The 21,637-nt window shown below is 40.3% G+C and overlaps 1 long non-coding RNA gene across 1 annotated transcript; it reads right to left on the bottom strand.

The window, feature by feature from the left end:
• Positions 1-427: 427 nt before the first annotated feature.
• Positions 428-16,570, bottom strand: LOC307038541. The gene is made up of 2 exons (XR_013808017.1): positions 15,949-16,570; positions 428-8,329 (listed from the first exon to the last, which is right to left on the bottom strand). It is a non-coding gene; the product is annotated as an uncharacterized lncRNA (long non-coding RNA).
• Between the last annotated feature and the right edge of the window lie 5,067 nt (positions 16,571-21,637).

Raw genomic sequence — 21,637 nt, 5'->3', positions numbered from 1 at the left:
GTACCGAACCGTGACCTAAAAACCGAGGTACGTACCGAACCGAAATGTTTGTGAACCGTTACACCCCTAGTGTGTGGTTTAGAAAAGAATACAAAATTAGAAGGAAAAAACGCAGAAACAATACAGATTTCAGTATTCTGAGCCCCTACTCTCCCCATAACTGACAGCAACAAAAGTCCTACATTATTCAATTAAAATAAAGAAGTAAAAACAATAAGTGTGGCTTGATATTGAGTTAGAAAAAGGTTGATAAATGCTGTGAGAATGGATCTGCGGGTAGCATTCGCTCGCAATCTCAAGTCGTCTACAACAAGGGTTCTGTTGGAGATTTGGAGGATGTTGAAAACCAACCTCGTCTCCGCGTGTCGTTTGCTAAGCTGGGTAAATTCGTAAAAAAGGAAGGGATTAAGAAACACCAGAATACAAGTTAAACAATAATCTTGCTTTAATGATAAACAGTAACGATACAAATACAAAGAAATCACGAAGCACTCTGCAGAGTACTCCGGGCTCAGGTTCTACCACCGTGTGAGACAGGTCTCAGGAACGGCCGGTGAAAAACAAGAGCGCGAACCAAAGGAAAACACAGGCTTTCATACTAAAACACAGGAGGAGGTGTGTGCCTGCTTTCCCCCAGAGGTCATCTTATTGGGAGAGACCAACACATGGCCTGTCGCACCCAATCAGTGCGACACAGCAGAAGAAACCCGGAAACAAAAAGTCTCTTTCAGTTTGACGAAGACCAGACACCTTTTGGTGTCTGGTACGAACCGGCTCTCAACAACAAGTTTCCTTATCTTATTTCACATCTTGCAGCCAGCACACACACATCTCCTTTATGGCCCTTTGTCCCTGAGTCCATCTTCCCGCCTCAGGCTGCCACACACAAGTTAAAAGTATGTTTTAAGATATAGTTGTTATAGTTGGCTAAATATACGTAATACATGTTAATTACTTTCATATCAATAACAACGAGGAACACATTACCTATGCTCTTAAGCAGTATTAGAGATGCTTTTCAAATAGTCAAACTTCACACAGGCCTCATATAGAGAACACACTCATTTGTCCTATAGCCCCTCCATTTGTTTGAGCTATTGTTCACATCTTTACTTCAAATAAAAGGTTTCACATTGTATATTTCCAGCTTCCTTTACACATACTGTTATTATTAATACAAAGTAACCAACCACACATATCTATTGAAAACAAGTCGATTCCCCTGATAATTGACATGCTGAAACTCTTCGGAATGTGTCCCCTCCCCCAACTCTCTCGTCCCTGTCATAAAAAACTGCTTCCATTTCATATAGAGTAATAAAAGATGTTTAAGCTAATTTCTCCACGATGTTTGTAGCCATTTAGTACCCACACATGAAAGAATAAGAACAGAGGTATAGTTGACCAGTAATCCTGTAGCACATATATTTACTGCAATGAAAACACACACACATCTGCTACAAGATTGTGTAACGCACACCCTTCTTTTACGAGGGAAACATTCCAGCGTCTTGGCCCTATTCCCAAATAAGGGTGTCCCCAGCTCACATCTCTCTCTAAACACAAGGACTTCACCTCAATATATTGGGGGAGGGAAAAGATACTTTGTCCCTTCAAATTTAACACACATGAATATATATATATAAGGTGACATTAAAAGGAATATACCAGATTGAACTTTCCTGCCATAACACGTTACTTTAATACTTCAAATAATTCAAATAATCCTTCAATTCCCCCTTTTTGGTCTCGCTTCACGAGACCAACACACATAAGACATTTGAAACAAAAGTACTGTCATTCTTTGATACTGTGTCTGTCCCCCTTTATTAAACCTTTGGGAACAGAAAACAACCTCCAATGACAGTGAAGAAACTATCAGAGTGAGAGCCTGAGTGCCAGAAAGCAGCATCCTTGCGTGTTGTTGAATCATCAGGGCCCCCCCCCTCAGCGGAATACGCCAACAAGGGCAGCTGATAGGGAGGGGGAGATGCGGCCTTTCCTTCAAAGGTGGAACTGATTAATCTGATCAGAGAGAAGTAGACTCCTCTGCTGCCTCGAGAAGTCCCCCAGCCCGCTGACGCCTCCTTCCAAGTCGTCTGCTGTAGGGATGTCCGCGAGGTCCTTCTCCTCCAGTCCCCTGATGCCTGCTTCCAAGTCGTCTGCTGTAGGGATGTCCGCGTTGACGATAGCCAGGTCCATCCTGATGTCCTCCAAGGTCCTAGCCGGAGTGTTCCTCGCCGCACACTGGCTCCAGTAGTACCAGATGTCCCCCTTTGCTCCTCGGCGGACTGCATGAGATGTCCTCTGGGTCACTCTGTAGAGGCCGGAGAACCTGGGGTTGAGTCACGTAGGCCTGACGAACTCCGCTGTGTCGGCCTCCTGCTCCTCGGGTCCCCCTTTTGGCGTCAGCAACCTGTGTGGAGAAATCTGATACCCACCCCTCAAGTCTACGCTCAGTGCTTCTGGGCCCTCAGGTGTTTGACCCACCACTGGTAGGCCGCTTCAGAATTCTAATACTTGGCCTGTGTCAACAAACTAAACCCCAACATCTTCAGGTGAACTAAATAACATATCTCAATAGCTCTGAATTCCTGACAAGCATCTGTGTTATTATAAATGAAATCTTTGAGATCCCATTTAAAATCTAAATATAATATGAACTGCTAACGTCTCTGGTAATGGAACACACTAATGTTATGGATTAAAAACAACTAAAATCATGATACTGACAAAGTGAATAATTTCCAGGCGAGACTGCTTCTACCTGTCACTGCTTGGATATTATCAAGCTGAAAAATGAATACAGAAATCCAACATACTGTCATCAAATGTCTTTCTATTATGACTTTAAATTAAATGTACATCCCCATAATGATCTAAACAGTCTATGGCTTTTACTTCTTTACCAGGCTAGTTACAAGATGTTGTCTAAATTAAATTCTATCTCATTACATTACTATGTTTTAACTTAGCTGTAATATGTTCTTTCTACACTTCAAACCTCAGTTACTTTAATACCTGTTGAAATATTACAAAATTGTTTTCATTATCACAGTTCACCTTCTCATTCTCATTCTGGAATTACCTCTCTCAGTAGCCCCTTGGCCACTGATTCTGCATCTGTGTTACCTGTTATAACTCAATCAATATTAGAAACATGTCAACATTAATCAAACATTATCTTATCCCCAGATATGGAGCAGGTTAAATCTAAAACTGTCAATCAATGGTCAGATTGAACATCTGAGTTGGGGCGGCAGGTTTCTTCCAGTCCCTAAATGAAAATATCCCACACTCCCCCTTTTTACACATGTAAACATGTGTAATAAAATCCTGTATGGGAAGAAAACCTTCAGGTAACCAGTGGTTATAAGAAAATACCAAACATCATTCACAAAAGTATATCCATCATCTTTCACAGTAAACACTCCAGGGAAAATAAGTGTTCATTTCCAGCTGGCAGTCCTAAAAGAAACAGAATCTTTAGATTTTAGTTTTGAGTTTTACATTTGCAAACCGCCAACTCCTGTGGGAATTAGAAACGGGTCACATGTGCATTTTTCCAAATGCGTGGAATTGTAGGAAACCTGTGTTTCCCATGGAGCTCCAAAATAATGTATTAGTCCAAAGACATGCTCGGTTAGTTATTGTTTTAGAATCATGCAGTTACACTGATCACATGCAGAAATTCATTCACACCCACACTGTCAGGTTGTAAAGTCAAGTTTGGTCAGCCCCAGAGTCAGTCATTGATAGTGCTTTTCTCAAGTCACACTGTCAGTCAGGGTCAAAGGTCATTTGGTCTCAGTTTCATTGGCCATGTGTCGTGCTCTGCAGAGACTTTAATATTCTACTAGCTGGAGTTGTACTAGTGACATCATTGTGTTGATGTCAACCAATGCAACAAAGTTTTTCTCGTGTTCGCAGCACCATTTTCTTCAGATGTTTAACAAACAAATGATCAATACACTTTATTAATATACCGCCCCTAGGAAACACAATACCTGACAAATGTTCTGACAAATGTTCATGCACGGCATTCTTAAGTGAACCTGCAGAAAACGGCCTTTTGAATTAATATTCCAAATTAATCAATAATAATAATAATAATTCATTTTATCAATTTGTTTACCCTTAGAAGTGAACATACCTCATAATGTTACATCAGGATGTTAAACTAAGCTTTGGCCAAATCAATCATTATTACTGTTTCAGATCTAACTGGAGGTTGAACAAACAAAATCTTTTTTTTTTTTTTTTTTTTTTTTTTTTTTACATCATGTAAACCACTAACATATTTTCATTACATTACATTACATTACATTACATTAGGCTCTCGTCATTTCACGCCTAGACTACTGCAACTCCCTCCTGGCTGGTCTACCTGCATGTGCCATCCGACCTCTGCAGCTCATCCAGAATGCAGCGGCTCGTCTGGTCTTCAACCTTCCCAAATTCTCCCACACCACACCGCTCCTCCGCTCCCTTCACTGGCTTCCAGTAACTGCTAGAATCCACTTCAAGACACTGGTACTTGCGTACCATGCTGCGAATGGATCTGGCCCTTCCTACATCCAGGACATGGTTAAACCGTACACCCCAGCACGTGCACTCCGCTCTGCATCAGCCAAACAGCTCGCTGCACCCGCACTGCGAGGGGGACCCAAGTACCCGTCAGCAAAAACACGTGGGTTTGCTATCCTGGCTCCAAAATGGTGGAATGAGCTCCCCATTGAAATCAGGACAGCAGATAGCTTACACATCTTCCGACGCAAACTGAAAACTCATCTCTTTAGACTCCACTTCGAGCGATAAAATTACTAACAAAGCACTTATATACTAATAAAGGGCTGGCTTTCTAAATGCCAGTTGAGTAGCACTTGAAATGTTTGGCTCTATGAAACCTGATGTACTTATATGATTCTGTTTTCTTAAAGGTTGTATCTTCCCGGTCGAATGCACTTATTGTAAGTCGCTTTGGATAAAAGCGTCAGCTAAATGCAATGTAATGTAATGTAATGTAATGTAAAACATATTTTCCAATTTCAGCATCAGCCTTGTTACTCTCAAATTACATCCTAAATAGGAATATTAGGAATGAAACAAATATTTAATCTCCAGAAATGTTCTCAACAAATGGAGAGTAATGCCATCTCTCTATCTAGTGAATAGCCAACATATTTAAAAAATGTCAGATATACAAAAATAAGCCTAAATACTCTTTTACTATCAAAGTCTAAAGCTAGACCTAAGCTGAACAGTTTTGGTAATGGAAAATGTAATCTAGAAAAAAACAAAACTGGACCTGTGTTCTTGTGTGTTCTTCAAAATACATTAGTAAATACCTTGTGAAGTATTCACAATATAACTATTCCTCTCTAGGATATGAAATCCATTCATCTTTAACCAGATACTATTTCCCTATTTATTTTTAGTTCATGATAATAATGGTATAACGTCCACACGTTTACCCATAGCTAGTCACTATGTCAAGATTATCATGTGTGACATAATAATCAGATGTCTTGTTTGCCAAACAAGGATATTAAACCTTAACCCTTTCAGCATTCCAGACCATCATTAAACAATCAGCCTCCCTTCCTAAACACTAAGCATACCGTTCTACACCACCTTCTGATAAACTCTTGCACAGTTATGCTGTAAAATCATTGCATGATTTCTTCAGAGTCTGAACAGACTGAGACCAGCCTGTCTCAAGATCTTGTCATATTGAGAACAGTCAATGATTCATTGTCCTCTTCAGCTGTAGTCAGTGGCAGGGCCCCCAAAAAGCTAGAACCGGCCCTGGTCAGTGGGCTCCAAGGAAACTCTCTCTGGCATTGTGATGTCCTGAGGGGGAAGGGACCTCTGGATCAATGTGATACAATCAGCAGACACACGTTGTCCTCTGTGCCGCAGAAATCCCCCAAAACTGCAGTACCTCTTCACACCACTGTTGCCTTGACAACGAGGCACAAGCAAACTGTGAAACCCTCCTCTGAGATGTGGTCTTTGCACAGTTCTTCTGTTTGCAATGAGCAACTTTTCACCAACACCCTGATTCAGAGTACAACCCAAAGGTGGCGCACAACTATCCAATGCTGCTGTAATCACAGCAAATCAGCTACTGAGAAAAACTCAATGTAAATCTCTCCCCCAGCGGGTTACAAAATAAAACAGCTGAGTGTCTATATGGTCAGGAATGCTGAAACATGTGAATGTTAAACCCATCAATGGTAACAGTCTTCCTATTCTTCATTACTTCAGTTCTCAGTTAATAGGCAAAACAAAAACTTTTCTTAACCACTATAGATTCATCTTTAATCTTCTTGCTTATTCTATTCTTTTCAAATTGTTTATCTAAGTTGTGTGTTACAAGCATGGTTAGATTTGTAACAGAATACAAAACTAACTGTATCCAGCGCTATATATTTAAAACAAGTAATCTGACTACAGTTAATGAATATATTTTTGGAACACTTAAAGGAATTATTACAAAATGTAATCTTCATTATTACTAAAGCTGAAACCTAAATAAATCATCACGGAACATTTTTCTGTCCTTATTACTTAATTGTTTCAATAAAAACTAAAAGCATTGTGAAAACTCCCATTTTTGAGAACATCTCTCAACACTTTTATTCCATCTAAGCACGAATGTTTATGACAAACTCGTCCTATTAATCCCAAACGGTCTTTAATGGTATCAATTGTGAACATTTCTTAATATTAATTGTAAATGCAACGTATGTTCTCTTTAGAACAAAGATAGGATAGTTGCAGCTGAAACTGGTTAATAGCAATGTTCTGTTAACCTAGATAAGCCTGTTGTTCTTATATCTAGTAAATATATTCTTATTTCATGTTACTCACAAAACAATATGACATTTTCCAGAATAGTAGTAACTCTATATAACCTGTACTCTCTCTATACTTCTTCAAACCGTCTCATTTCTCCTGTCTTTCTGTCTCACTGCGCCCTGCAGCTGCCTCCGCTCCAGCCCCTCACAAATCACCCCTTTGTGAAACTGTGTGAGATGGCTGGAGCAAAACCTCGTGCAGGACCTCTGTCATGCTTAAACATGAACAGATTCCCTCTGACTGACACATTTACAAAAACCTTCTCTTTACTTTCTACTCTTTTGTTCCTGTATTTAATATAATTTCCCCCTTGGAATATAATTAAGTACAATCCTTAGTTAATGACAAATACCATGAAATTCAAAACGCAATGCAACGGTATCAATCAGTTCTCAAAGACTATATTCAAATAGCAGCAAATCATTGTTTCTTATTTATTTCAATATATCTACCACTTCAAATCACACCTTGATCTGTTAATTTTCTATGTATTTCACTCCAACTTCAGATCACTAGAGAAAAAAGCAAGCAGACACACTCCGGGCTGCTGCTGCTGCTCTCGAGAGGAAAAAGGGTGGGGGGAACTCTCACAGACAAATACTGACACCCCCTTCTCTCTCCCCTGCTGTAGCTCTCAGCCTCTCCTTTGGAAAAGGGGGGCTTCTTTCAACAATTAACACTTCTGCTATCCTTTTATTCAATTTTTCTGCTTGAACCCACTGTCCTCGTAAGCTCTTAACTCACGCTCCTCTCGTTGAAATTCTCCTTTCATTATGACTTCGTATCTATTCATCTGACTTAGGCTGTTTCTGTTACCAGTAAATATTCACAGACTTCATATCTATTGATCTGACTTACTGTCCTTGTTACCAGTAAATATTCACAACACACCAAAGGATATAGTGAGGCCCGGTCACTTCAGAATGACTTTCTGAAGTTTGCGTTACTCTCCTTTGGATCACTTATAAAAAATAACTCATCTCCAGCCCCGTCGAGCTGTGGATTCGTTATTTTGAGTCAGTCTTATATGGAGACTTAATACAACCAACTGACTTCTCTAGACAGTCTAACTGTGGGGACTGAATACCTCCACTTTCAAGCCCGGGACTTCAATACCCTTCTGGCCTGTCGGAACTCAATATCCGATTTTAACAACTAAAACACGCATTTGCATTGTTACTATAAAAAACACTGTAAACTTCGTCTGACAACCCTAAAATTTGGAATATGGTCAAATCACAGGTTTCGAATTAAATCGTGTCTGCTCACCTGGTAGCCTATTGTACAGAGCTCTGTTTGTAGTTGTCAGAAGAGGCCGAGATGTTTAGCCCTGGACTATTCCGTCCGCTTGCTGCTGGTGGTCTCTTCCCCGAAAACACCCCACTCAGAAACGTCGGGTTCACCACTTGTTGGAGATTTGGAGGATGTTGAAAACCAACCTCGTCTCCGCGTGTCGTTTGCTAAGCTGGGTAAATTCGTAAAAAAGGAAGGGATTAAGAAACACCAGAATACAAGTTAAACAATAATCTTGCTTTAATGATAAACAGTAACGATACAAATACAAAGAAATCACGAAGCACTCTGCAGAGTACTCCGGGCTCAGGTTCTACCACCGTGTGAGACAGGTCTCAGGAACGGCCGGTGAAAAACAAGAGCGCGAACCAAAGGAAAACACAGGCTTTCATACTAAAACACAGGAGGAGGTGTGTGCCTGCTTTCCCCCAGAGGTCATCTTATTGGGAGAGACCAACACATGGCCTGTCGCACCCAATCAGTGCGACACAGCAGAAGAAACCCGGAAACAAAAAGTCTCTTTCAGTTTGACGAAGACCAGACACCTTTTGGTGTCTGGTACGAACCGGCTCTCAACAACAAGTTTCCTTATCTTATTTCACATCTTGCAGCCAGCACACACACATCTCCTTTATGGCCCTTTGTCCCTGAGTCCATCTTCCCGCCTCAGGCTGCCACACACAAGTTAAAAGTATGTTTTAAGATATAGTTGTTATAGTTGGCTAAATATACGTAATACATGTTAATTACTTTCATATCAATAACAACGAGGAACACATTACCTATGCTCTTAAGCAGTATTAGAGATGCTTTTCAAATAGTCAAACTTCACACAGGCCTCATATAGAGAACACACTCATTTGTCCTATAGCCCCTCCATTTGTTTGAGCTATTGTTCACATCTTTACTTCAAATAAAAGGTTTCACATTGTATATTTCCAGCTTCCTTTACACATACTGTTATTATTAATACAAAGTAACCAACCACACATATCTATTGAAAACAAGTCGATTCCCCTGATAATTGACATGCTGAAACTCTTCGGAATGTGTCCCCTCCCCCAACTCTCTCGTCCCTGTCATAAAAAACTGCTTCCATTTCATATAGAGTAATAAAAGATGTTTAAGCTAATTTCTCCACGATGTTTGTAGCCATTTAGTACCCACACATGAAAGAATAAGAACAGAGGTATAGTTGACCAGTAATCCTGTAGCACATATATTTACTGCAATGAAAACACACACACATCTGCTACAAGATTGTGTAACGCACACCCTTCTTTTACGAGGGAAACATTCCAGCGTCTTGGCCCTATTCCCAAATAAGGGTGTCCCCAGCTCACATCTCTCTCTAAACACAAGGACTTCACCTCAATATATTGGGGGAGGGAAAAGATACTTTGTCCCTTCAAATTTAACACACATGAATATATATATAAGGTGACATTAAAAGGAATATACCAGATTGAACTTTCCTGCCATAACACGTTACTTTAATACTTCAAATAATTCAAATAATCCTTCAGTTCCCAAAGTGGGGGTCGCGAGATGATTAAAAAATAGTCTCTGGCACTGTTATTTTGGGGGTCGCGGCCTGAAAAGTTTAGGAACCCCTGGTCTACAACATACGTTTAGGGAGCTATATAGAAGCCTAAGGACATCCCGGAAAGTTGAAAATGTACGCGAAGGGCCGCCCCCTTGCGTTGGAAAAAGCCGACACAGGGGACTTGACATAACGTCAACATAGGCCGACCTGGGAGTGAGGATGTTTTGTATGGGTTAGCCCAGCGCCAGAGTTACGATAGCGGAGGACCAAAATGCTTGATCATCACGTGGTTCAGGGAGACTCAATACATAGTTACATAGTGGCGGGACATTTGAATGCATGATTACCGGAGATAGAACTACGATTTTTGGTAATAAGTAGTGAATAAAGGGTTTGATTTGCAATATTTATACAACATACCGATATGTGTATGTATTTACATCAATATGTTTTTAAAATACTATGCTAAAAATGCTAATATTTATGTATATTAGGAATAGTGTGAACAGCTAGTTTACTTGTTAACATATACTTGGTTAACTTAACTGGTTTACTTGGTTGCCTTGGTTAAAGAGCCTGTTGCTGTTGTGTATTGCTTTGAATTATTTTTGCCATCATTTCAAAATCAGCTGAGCTGAAACATAATACAGACAGGTAATAATCAACAGAATACACTAAAAACACTCACCCATAAGCAGTGGCGGTTCTACGGGGTGGCACGGGGTGGCAGCTGCCACCTCAGAAAAATGCCTTGCCACCCCAGTTGCCACCCTAAATGTAGGCAATGAATTTATTAATATTTTTTTAAATGTTGATTATAAATGTTTGTGACATTTCTCCAAAGTTTGTGTAAACGTTTTACTAAATAGTTTAGAATGAACTCTCCCTCCCCCCCCCCCCCCTAAATAAAGAAAACAAATGGTTGCACCCGCCGCGGGAAATTCGTGTCACGTTCATCGTCTCGCTGCTGCGCTGTTGTTGCACCCTACTGGAAAAAGTCCACGGAGTCGGTCGGAGTGAAAGTTGGGTAAGCTATAATTTGCCTATATGGGACTTGCTCTATCGAAATCCCTGGTATACACTGTTGAAAAGAGGATATTCCTAGCTTTCTAATGATATCAGGATTATTGTTGTAATATTAAGCAAAATATGTCACGTTATATAATGAATGTCACAGAGTCATCGTTTTGAGAAAAAGGCCTTCAAAGTTTCCTCTTCTCTGGAATCCATCAATCTGAATAATATTTTCGTTTGTATGACTGGTCTGGGGGAAGCTCGTGAGTGTATGTATGTGTGTGTGTGTGTGTGTATTTTTGCGTTTGTGTGCATTGTGTTTGTTTCCCGGGGAAAACACTCACGAGAAACACCGGCTGTTCTTATGCCTGCTGCTGTGACGTCAAGTTACTCCGTTCTCCGCTTGTAATTATGCCGTTACAAGCTTCAAAGCTATATTTATCATCTGAATTTTCCGAAACAAGTTTAATTTTCTGAAAGCCAAGACTTATTTTGAAATCAGATGAAAACAAACTGTCCCGGACCCTGCCGTGTTATCTATGATTACTATACGCCTTTACTTCATAATTTCAACGGGAGGGAGGGGGAGCGGCGCTTTGGAAGAGCAGAGTGGGAGTGAGAGGTGCCTGTCTTCTTCCCTTTACAAGCCTCAAAAATGTATTTATCGTGAGATTTAACCCCCCCCTCCCCCTCCTCTTCTTGAATATTGTAGGTCCAAGTAGCAGATGCAAAAATGAAAAGGAAGGAGAAAAGTGGTGGCATAGCCAGCTTTTTTCAACCAAAAAAAACAAAGACAGGAGGGGAGTCAGACAGAGGTGAAGAGCAGAGCCAGGCAAAGGCAGGAGGAGAGTCAGACAAAGGTGAAGAAGAGCAGAGCCAGGCAAAGGCAGGAGGAGAGCCAGACAAATGTGAAGAAGAGCAGAGCAAGGGGCAGGAGAACAGTCAAGGAAGAGAAGAGAAAAGCAAGAGTAAGGGAGGAATGAGCAATGAAGAAAAACTTAGTGATGAGTGTGAAGAACAAAACACCAGAGACAGAGCCACTGAGAGAGAAGACAGAGACCCAGAAAGAGGGGGAGAGCAGAACAGGGCTGGACAGACAGACAGGAGCAGTGGCAGTCAGATCAGTACTAAAAGTCCAGCTGGACCACATGGTACAGTATGTTAGTTCACTGTTAACTTATTTCAATATAACAACATGGCTTTCATGTTCTCAGATATTGGCTAGTGTATAGCCTGTGGTAGCCTATTGAGTTCATACTTTGTATCCTACATGTTCAGAATTGTTCATGGTCTAGGCACACTATAATATGTTGAAGTTAATGCAAGGTCCCTCACACTAGGCTGTGAGTGGGCGAATGGATTTGAGTATAGGACAGTTGAATTGTTTAGTAAGTACTGATACAGTAGTAAATGAATGGCCCTATTTGCTTATTTTCTGTCATTTTAGATGTATCAAAATATAAAACCGATGGACCAATGCAGCCACATCTTTCAGCCTTTCCGAAAACCCTACAAGGACAGGCAAGAAGATCGTTCCACAGTGAGTGGTGTAAAGAGCATACCTGGCTGGAATATTCCCAATCTAAGGATGCAGCATATTGCTTTGCATGCAGACATTTTGCCCCTACAAATGCCCCTAAGACTGTTTATGCATCTGACAGTGGATATTCCAATTGGAAAAAGGCCACTTTTAGGGATAGTGGGTTTAATGTACATGCTAAGTCAGAGACACATATTAATGCAATGATCTCATGGGGTGAACACAAAAGAATGGCTGAAACAAACACATCTGTCCTGGGAATGATGGGAGCTGAAAATCAAAAACAAGTACTGGAAAATCAAAAATACATAAAAACCTTGGCTGAAGTTTTGTTGCTCACAGCTACTCAGAATATTGCACAACGTGGACATGATGAAACTGAAACATCAGAAAACAGAGGAAATTTCCTTGAGATATTGAATCTTGTCAGTGACCATGATCCATTTATTAAAAAAAGATTGTCACAGGGGCCCAGAAATGCAAAGTACACAAGTAAAATAATTCAAAATGAGATATTAGAATGTTTGGCAGGAATGGTGCAAGAGGGAATTATAAATGAAGTTAAAGCCAGTGAGCATTTTTCCGTTATGGCTGATGAGACAAAAGATGCCAGCAAAAAGGAGCAGATGTCCCTTGTGGTAAGGTACTATTATGATGGTGTGGTACAGGAGAGCTTCCTTGAGTACCTGGAAGCAGAACACTTAGATGCAGGTAGTTTAACGGATAAAATAATTTCCTGCTTGGAGAACTATGGGCTGGAATACAGAGAGAATCTAGTGGGTCAAGGATACGATGGCGCTGCAGTGATGAGTGGAAAATGTTCTGGAGTCCAAGCTAGAGTGAAGCAAGTAGCCAAGTATGCATTCTATGTCCACTGCAATGCACACTGTTTAAATCTCGTTCTTGTAGACTGTGTGAAAAAGGTACCTGAAGCTGGATGTTTTTTCTCGTTGTTGGAAAAGCTGTATGTGTTCATGTCAACCTCATATGTCCACCAAAGATGGCTTGAAGTGCAGAAAGAAATGTTCAGTGGCCCACCACGGGAACTACAGAGACTTAGCGACACCAGATGGACCTGCCGCTACATTGCTTGTCGAAACCTCATGGATAGGTTGACTGCAGTAATAAGAGTATTGGAAGAAATCTCAGATGAGCCCAATCCTACCAGGGCTGTAGAGGCACGTGGGCTACTTTGTCAAATTGACATTAAGTTCATTGCTCTACTTACAGTGTTCAGAAAGGTCCTAGGTGACACAAAGCTCTTATCAGATATGCTCCAGTCATCGAAAATAGACCTTTGCAAAGCTATTGATCTGATCGAGACCCTCAGGCAGACTTTGGAGGAATATCGCAATGAAGGGGAAACCTTCAATGAGCTGTGGAATACAGTAATTGAAACATGTGATAATTGCAATATTTCTAAAGTGATCAAACAGAAAAGAGCCACACAGACAGCAAGCAGACTAGATGATGGTGTAGTCACATCCACACTTGGACAGAGAACCCAAGTTGACAGTAAAGAGGCCTTTAGGGTAAACATATTCCTTCCCATCATAAACTCCATGATTGGTGAGATGGAGAAACTTTTCTCAAAGTCCAACTGTAGCATAATGGAGGGAATACAGGCTCTAAATCCGTCAAGCAGCAACTTCTTGAAGGAAGAAATGGTGTTGTTATTTGCAGAAGCTTATGGCTCAGATTTGCCAGATCTGAAGAACGAAATAAATCAGGCAAGAAGACTTTTTGAAAGAAACAGGGCAAAGGGAAAAGAGACTCCCACCACTTTGATAGACTTAGTCAAGTTCCTGGATCCTTTTAAGAACGTCCTGTTTGAACTTTTTTGTTTATGCAAGATTGCCGCTGTTTTGCCAGTGAGTAGTGCTGGGTGTGAGCGCAGCTTCTCAACCTTGAAGCTTGTTAAAACTCACCTGCGGTCAACAATGGCAAGTAAGCGGTTGACACATTTAGCTGTGCTCAGCATTGAGAGTGAGCGTGCAAAGGCACTGGACCTAGATATTTTTGTTAAACGCTTTGCTGGACAGCATGATAACCGCCGCCTTAAATTGGCTTAATCTTTGTATACTGTACTGTGTGCAAATGTATGTATGTATATGTGTGAGGAGATAGGAGATGCTGGTGGTGAAGTCTGGAAGTAGAGCAGGCTGGCCTCTGCTGGGCTGCACACTATCATAACACTGGATATTACTATTAGTTTACACCTGCACATTGGGGACTTGCACAACCAGTAGAAAGGAACTAATTGCATTACTAAAGTAGGCTAAATGTAAACTTACTTAAGTACATTTCTGAGATTCATACATTACATCCACTCTTTAGACTCCACTTCGAGCGATAGAATTACTAACAAAGCACTTATATACTAATAAAGGGCTGGCTTTCTAAATGCCAGTTGAGTAGCACTTGAAATGTTTGGCTCTATGAAACCTGATGTACTTATATGATTCTGTTTTCTTAAAGGTTGTATCTTCCTGGTCGAATGCACTTATTGTAAGTCGCTTTGGATAAAAGCGTCAGCTAAATGCAATGTAATGTAATGTAATGTAATGTATAGGCTCCTTAACAAACACAAACCCCACCTGGAAAAACTGGACATTCCCAATGCATGTACACCCACACACACAAAAACAACACACAGACTCACACAGACACACACAGTGTATGTGCTGGGGTTTCTTCTACAAATTAAGATTTTACCAAAAACAAAATATGATACTGTGCCTCAGGGGAGGAAGGTAAATTAGTAAATGTAATTTCAAGTACTGTAGGCTACTTTAAAAAGAAATTCAATGTGCTTGTATTAAATCAATTTATTATACATAACTTTAGTAACGACTCATTTGGCATATTAATATTAGTGTGTATGTGTATGTGTGTGTGTGTGTGTGTGTGTGTGTGTGTGTGTGTGTGTGAGAGAAAGTTTAATATTAATATTAAAAACCGTAAAACTAATTGTTGTACGTTTTTATTGCATGCAAGGACTGGGTTAAGTGTTCAAGATAAGTTGATTTTACATTGTCTTATTATGTGATTCACATGCACAAAAATCACCAGAGATTGCAGAAAATTAAGTCTCTGAAGTTGAAATGTGTTTGGGGGGAGATAACATTTGCCCCCCCAGCTGGAACATCATGCCACCCTTTCGCCACCCCAGGTATAACTTGCTAGAACCGCCCCTGCCCATAAGTTACATTTTTGTTTACTGTTTGGAAGTCTCAAATATGCACTCTAAATTCATATCAATAGCAATGTATCACACACATAGCTCTTTTCCTTATTATTGTGTGACGTTAACTTTATTATACTAGCTTGTAGGCCTACTCCAAAATGGAGATCGTAATTTATCCACCTCCACTCATCACAATCACACGTGCCCCAATGTTATATTTAACTAATATTATATTCCTCCACCCCACAAAAAAAATCACGTTTAGAAGCCCTTTTTCTCTAATTCCACAACGTTGGGTTGAAATAACATTAGGAGAACGGATTAATAGGCTGTGCATGGTTAACGTGTGTTGCTAACTTTATCCGGTGTCCTAGCCTAATCCGTTATCTGTAAACGTAAATCAGTAGATTTAGGGATAATCCACTAACATCCTTTAATACACATGTTAATTTGACTCAGATGTGCTGATAATATCCGCAATATAAATCTTAAACGTCTTCTTACCTTTAAAAGTCCATCACGAACGGTCTATTATGCTGCAACTCTACCGCGCTGCTAGCCGCAGATAGCCCCGGAGGTCAGCGGCAAGCAAACTTCCGGGGAACTATTGAAGGCTTGTGGTGACACCATATTGTGGACCATAATTCACCTTGCTTGTTGTGTTGCTACACGGACCCTTTAGTGGGAACACCTGTAGCGTTAGCTATTCAGTCCTGCTAGCTTATCATGCAGAGCAGACGTGTATTACCTTCTGGATGTTAACCTATAATAAAGAGTGGAACTCCATTCTAAACACACTGCCTCCGACTCCTTTTCCTCGGCACTAAAGGCTCCACGATCCGCCATTGCGGTAAAAAAAACTGGTCCATTGGAGTGAACGGAGATGTCGCAACTCTTCTATCTATATGGCGCTGGGTTAGCCCTACAGTAGATTACCCAACAAAAATACTCTGGCGCCGCCATTGGGTGTAACAGTGTGAGAGAGAAACAGGGTGTGACTAGCAGGTGACTGAGAAATGCTAATGCAGAAAATAGGTGAGTGAGGGAGCAGACTGTGACAGTTTCCTTTGATGGCTTCCGGACTGTTTTGGCGCGTTTTCTAGAGAGTTCAATTTGTTCAACTCAAGCGTCAAATTTGTGTGAGGATCTCAGCCTGCCGCCACTGACGTTGAATCAGAAATCCAAAACATCAGCCTCATCAGTTAGCTGTTAGCACACAGAGCTCTAGCTCCTCATATCTGTTCAGAAACTGGAGAAAAGTTATAAATGTACAAACCACAGACTGTCTGTGGCATGACGAATACAGTCGCTGATTTATTTCTGTCTGTGTGAAGTTGTTGTTGTTGAGTGTGGACTGAGCATGCACAGGTTGGCTTAGCCTGATCGATCAGAGGACTGTACTACGAAGCTGGTTCAACCTAACCTGGATATGTTTGAGTTAGCCGGTTGACCTAATCCAAAACATACGCGCTCTCGCTAAACTGTACTACGACGCGGGTTATCAAGTGGATCGCTCAAGCCAGCCGTGTCCTATCTAGTTAGGTGCGCGTTCACATGAAAGGGGAGCATTCGACCAATCACAAACATGGACAAGCGTACTGACAGCGCAGCGCGTCATACTTCCTGAATGAAAAGTCAACTATAATATTAAACATATGAAGAAGTTACACTTTAAACATCCATGACTTTGCAAGGTGAATACAGCTGGTAAAAGAAAAAGGGTTTGAATGCGTACATTAACAGGTTTATGATATCACTGCCCCGTCTAAGACACGAGTGGATCTGACTTTAATTACATTTGACTCTAATGTTTCGTCAACTTAATGTGTTGCTTAAAATAATACTTCTGCATAGAGTATGTGACACTGTGAGTGTTGCACGGCCAGATACGGCTCAGCTGACTCAGATAAGGAAATATATGATACATTTATTATGTGATATGCCGCGGACTGTACTGTAGCTTTGATCCGGTTACTTATGTTGAGGCAGATATTTAATTAAGCTTTCTTAACGCTAATGTTATAATAGTCAGATTGCTCTGAAGATGGGAGGTGATATTTTATTATCTATACGTTTACACAGTCTCTGATTTTTGCCGGCCGTCTTTCCTGCAACAGCAGTTTTTCTGTATTTCCTTTCTCCTGTAATATGACTTGATCGCATTAAACTCTGCACACTGAGCTCTGATTGGTCAGCAGGCAGTGCTTTCACTGAGTTGATCTCTTTGCCTGCAACCTTACCTGGGGGGTATACTACGAATCTAGTTCAACCTATCCTGGATATGTTTTGAGTTATCCGGTTGACTTAATCCAAAACAAAACCGCTCTCGCTAAAGCGTACTGACAGCGCAGCGTCATACTTCCTGAATGAAAAGTCAACTATAATATTAGACATATGAAGAAGTTAAACTTTAAACATCCATGACATAAACACTTTATCCAGGGTAAAAGCCACATAGCTGCACCTGCAAGGTGAATACACCTGGTAAAAGAAAAAGTGTTTGAATGCGTACATTAACAGGTTTATGATATAACTGCACACCCCGTCTAAGACACGAGTGGATCAGACTTTAATTAGCCTACATTTCACTCAAGTGTTTCGTCAACTTAATGTGTTTCTTAAAATAATACTTCTGCATACAGTATGTGACACTGTAGGTGTTGCACGGCCAGATACGGCTCAAGAAGCTGACTCAGATAAGGAAATATATGATAGCCTACATTATGATGTGATGTGATATGAATAATAATGGGACACATCCACGTCTGCACTTACAGTGCCGCGGACTGTAGGCTACGTAATGTTACTTTGATCCGGTTACTTGTTGTGGCAGATATTTAAGTAAGCTTTCTTAACGCTAATGTTATAATAATCAGATTGCTCTGAAGATGGGAGGTGATATTCTATTCATTTTCACGTTCACACAGTCAGTGATTTGAACTGCAACGGCAGTTTAAACTGTATTTCCTTTATCCTGTAATATGACTGCTTTAAACCCTGCACACTGTTGTTATCAGCTGTTCCACCATGGTTTCTACCTCAACCTGTAATAGATTTATCCTTATTGAAACGGTTACATTCAATGAAAAATAAAATCAATGTGCAGGCTTACGTGAACATTGTTCTACATGAACAATATGGGCAGTTTATACATTAAATAAATCAATAGTATAGTGGCGATATGCTCCAAGTGGAAGCGATTCGCCATTAAAGCAAAGAAGAAGAAGAACTCCGCACAGTTGATCTCTTATCCTGGAACCTATCCTGCTCCGGCACAGGCTAGCCGTTCAGAATAATTTAGCTAGCCCGCTAAAAAGTGAACCAGGTTCGTAGGACCGGAAATCCCAGAAGTTAGCTTGCTAAACGAAAATCCTGCTTCGTAGTATACCCCCCTGGTCCCCACCAGGGGGGTATACTACGAATCTAGTTCAACCTATCCTGGATATGTTTTGAGTTATCCGGTCGACTTAATCCAAAACAAAACCGCTCTCGCTAAACTGTCCTACAACTCTGGCTATCAACTCGTTCGCTCAAGCCAGCCGTGTACTATCTAGTTAGGTGCGCGTTCACATAAAAGGGGTGGTACTAGGAGCATTCGACCAATCACAAACATGGAGAAGCGTACTGACAGCGCAGCGTCATACTTCCTTAATGAAAAGTCAACTATAATATTAGTCAAATATGAAGAAGTTAAACTTTAAACATCCATGACTTAAACACTTTATCCAGGGTAAAAGCCACATAGCTGCACCTGCAAGGTGAATACACCTGGTAAAAGAAAAAGTGTTTGTATGCGTACATTAACAGGTTTATGATATCACTGCCCCGTCCAAGACACGAGTGGATCTGACTTTAATTACATTTGACTCGAGTGTTTCGTCAACTTAAGGTGTTGCTTAAAATAATATTTATGCATACAGTAGGCTATGTGTGAGTGTTGCACGCCCAGATACGGCTCAGCTGACTCAAATAAGGAAATATATGATACATTATGATGTTACATGATGTGATATGAATGATAATGGGACACATCGACGTCTGCACTCACAGTGCCGCGGACTGTAGGCAACGTAATGTTACTTTGATCCGGTTACTTATGTTGTGGCAGATATTTAATTAAGCTTTCTTAACATAATAGTATAATAGTTATAATAGTCAGATTGCTCTGAAGATGGGAGGTGATATTCTATTCATTTTCACGTTCACAAAGTCGGTGATTTTGGCCGGCCGTCTTTCCTGCAACGGCAGTTTAAACTGTATTTCCTCCGCACACTGAGCTCTGATTGGTCAGCAGACGTGGTGCTTTCGCTGAGTTGATCTCTTATCCTGGAACCTATCCTGCTTCGGAGCACAGACTAGGTTCCAGGATAAGTCACCATGGAGATCTAGCCCGCTAAAAAGTGAACCAGCTTCGTAGTACCGGAAATCCCAGAAGTTATCTTGCTAAACGAAAATTCAGCTTCGTAGTATACCCTCCAGGTTAGCCGCACAGCATAAGTTACCATGGAGATCTAGCTTGCTAAAAAGAGAACCAGCGTCGTAGGACCGGAAACCCCAAGTTTTCCCTGAAGTCCCTCAGCGAAAATCCTGCTTCATAGTAGGCTACAAGCCTCAGATCTCCATTCAGGAAACACATTTAAAATGGTTTTGCCTTCCGTCTTGTCGTGTACACACACTTTAATTCATGGTATTTACAAACCAGTCACAGTATGTTGTTATTTTGGCATGATTTTGAAACATGTATTAACAATTAAATCACGGTAAACTATGTTAATGTTGTTGTAGTTGGTATCTACGATAGTATCTACATGGAGACAAGCCCCGCCCCCTCGCCAGCACGTGTTTTTTGAATGACGCAAAACACAGCTGACAGCCGCGGGGAAACTGGAGCTATTACATCCTGTGTGAACGCACCATAAGACTCTGTGTCTAACTGGCTACAACAAGTACTTTTTTTTACTTCAATTTATGTTTACATGATTATGTATTTATTGGATTCAATTAAACTGACTTCAACCAAACTGCCACAAAAGTTTATTTCCCCCTGGGATTAATAAGTATTGAGAATGATTGATAGATTGAGTAGACAGGACCAGGTTTCAAAAGAAAGAAAAGAAAGAGAAATACAGACTTTTATCTATCCCGAGGGGAAATTCAGGGTTTCACTGTGGTGTTATTTACATTAAACACATGCACAAACTGGAACACATGGATTACTGGAGAGGTGGCAGAGTGAAGGGCCTGCCAGTCGTCCGGTGCCCGGGAGTAGTGGGGGTTTTGCTGTAAATTCTACATAATGCAAAGACCTGGCTGAGGGTTTAATAGAATTTCGTACTTGTGTAAAAATGAATGTTTAGTTGTAACATTGAATACAAAAAGTATCATATATGTCAAGTCAAAGAACCAAACTGCTGCAGATCTAACCCTAAACCTATAGGTTTTCACATACAATGAATTTGCTTGCGTTACTTTGGAAATAAATAAAAAAGTTGCACATGCCCTATGACGTAAAATATATAAATACACACATTATAAAAGTAAGGAGTGAATCATAAAAGCCATTAAGCCATAATTCATAATGCATCTAAATCCAACTTTGTCTCTTTCCCACAAACTACATAAACAAGGATTACTATTTCATTATTTATGGTTGTGTAATTGACGAAAAAGCTTAAAGTGTTTTTTTTAATATATTTTCTGCCTATGTAACATCTACCATAAAGTAATAGTTTGCATGCAAAATATATGTGACAGCGTATGGAAGGAATTTAAATGAGATTTACTTATGTGTATCTTCATCTCCCCCTTTTCAAAATTCACAGGCAAACAAACACTGACATGAACATTGCATATACAGTATCTTCCATACATATTTTATAATATCAGAAGATCTAATTTATACATTTTCATATGCCTCTTGTCTTAATGCATGTCATCTTATTCTGCATACATTTGAAGTTGTGGAATGTGTTGTAGGTGAGTTTGGAGTCTGTTTGCAAACTGTATGTATGTAATATGATGGGGATTTCAGTTATTTAGCAGACATTATGCAAAGTGATATGGATATAATTAAACCATATCATTTCCTACTTGTTAATGGCTCTAGGTATGCCTGTCTGACATACACTTCTTGTTTTACACTGATTACACTGTTCATTATAATTACATTTGAAAGTTACATACAATCTGTCAA

This window comes from Notothenia rossii, assembly GCF_949606895.1.
Source record: "Notothenia rossii genome assembly, chromosome: 5".
NCBI lineage: Eukaryota > Metazoa > Chordata > Actinopteri > Perciformes > Nototheniidae > Notothenia > Notothenia rossii.
This window is presented reverse-complemented; position numbering and strand designations above follow the sequence as displayed.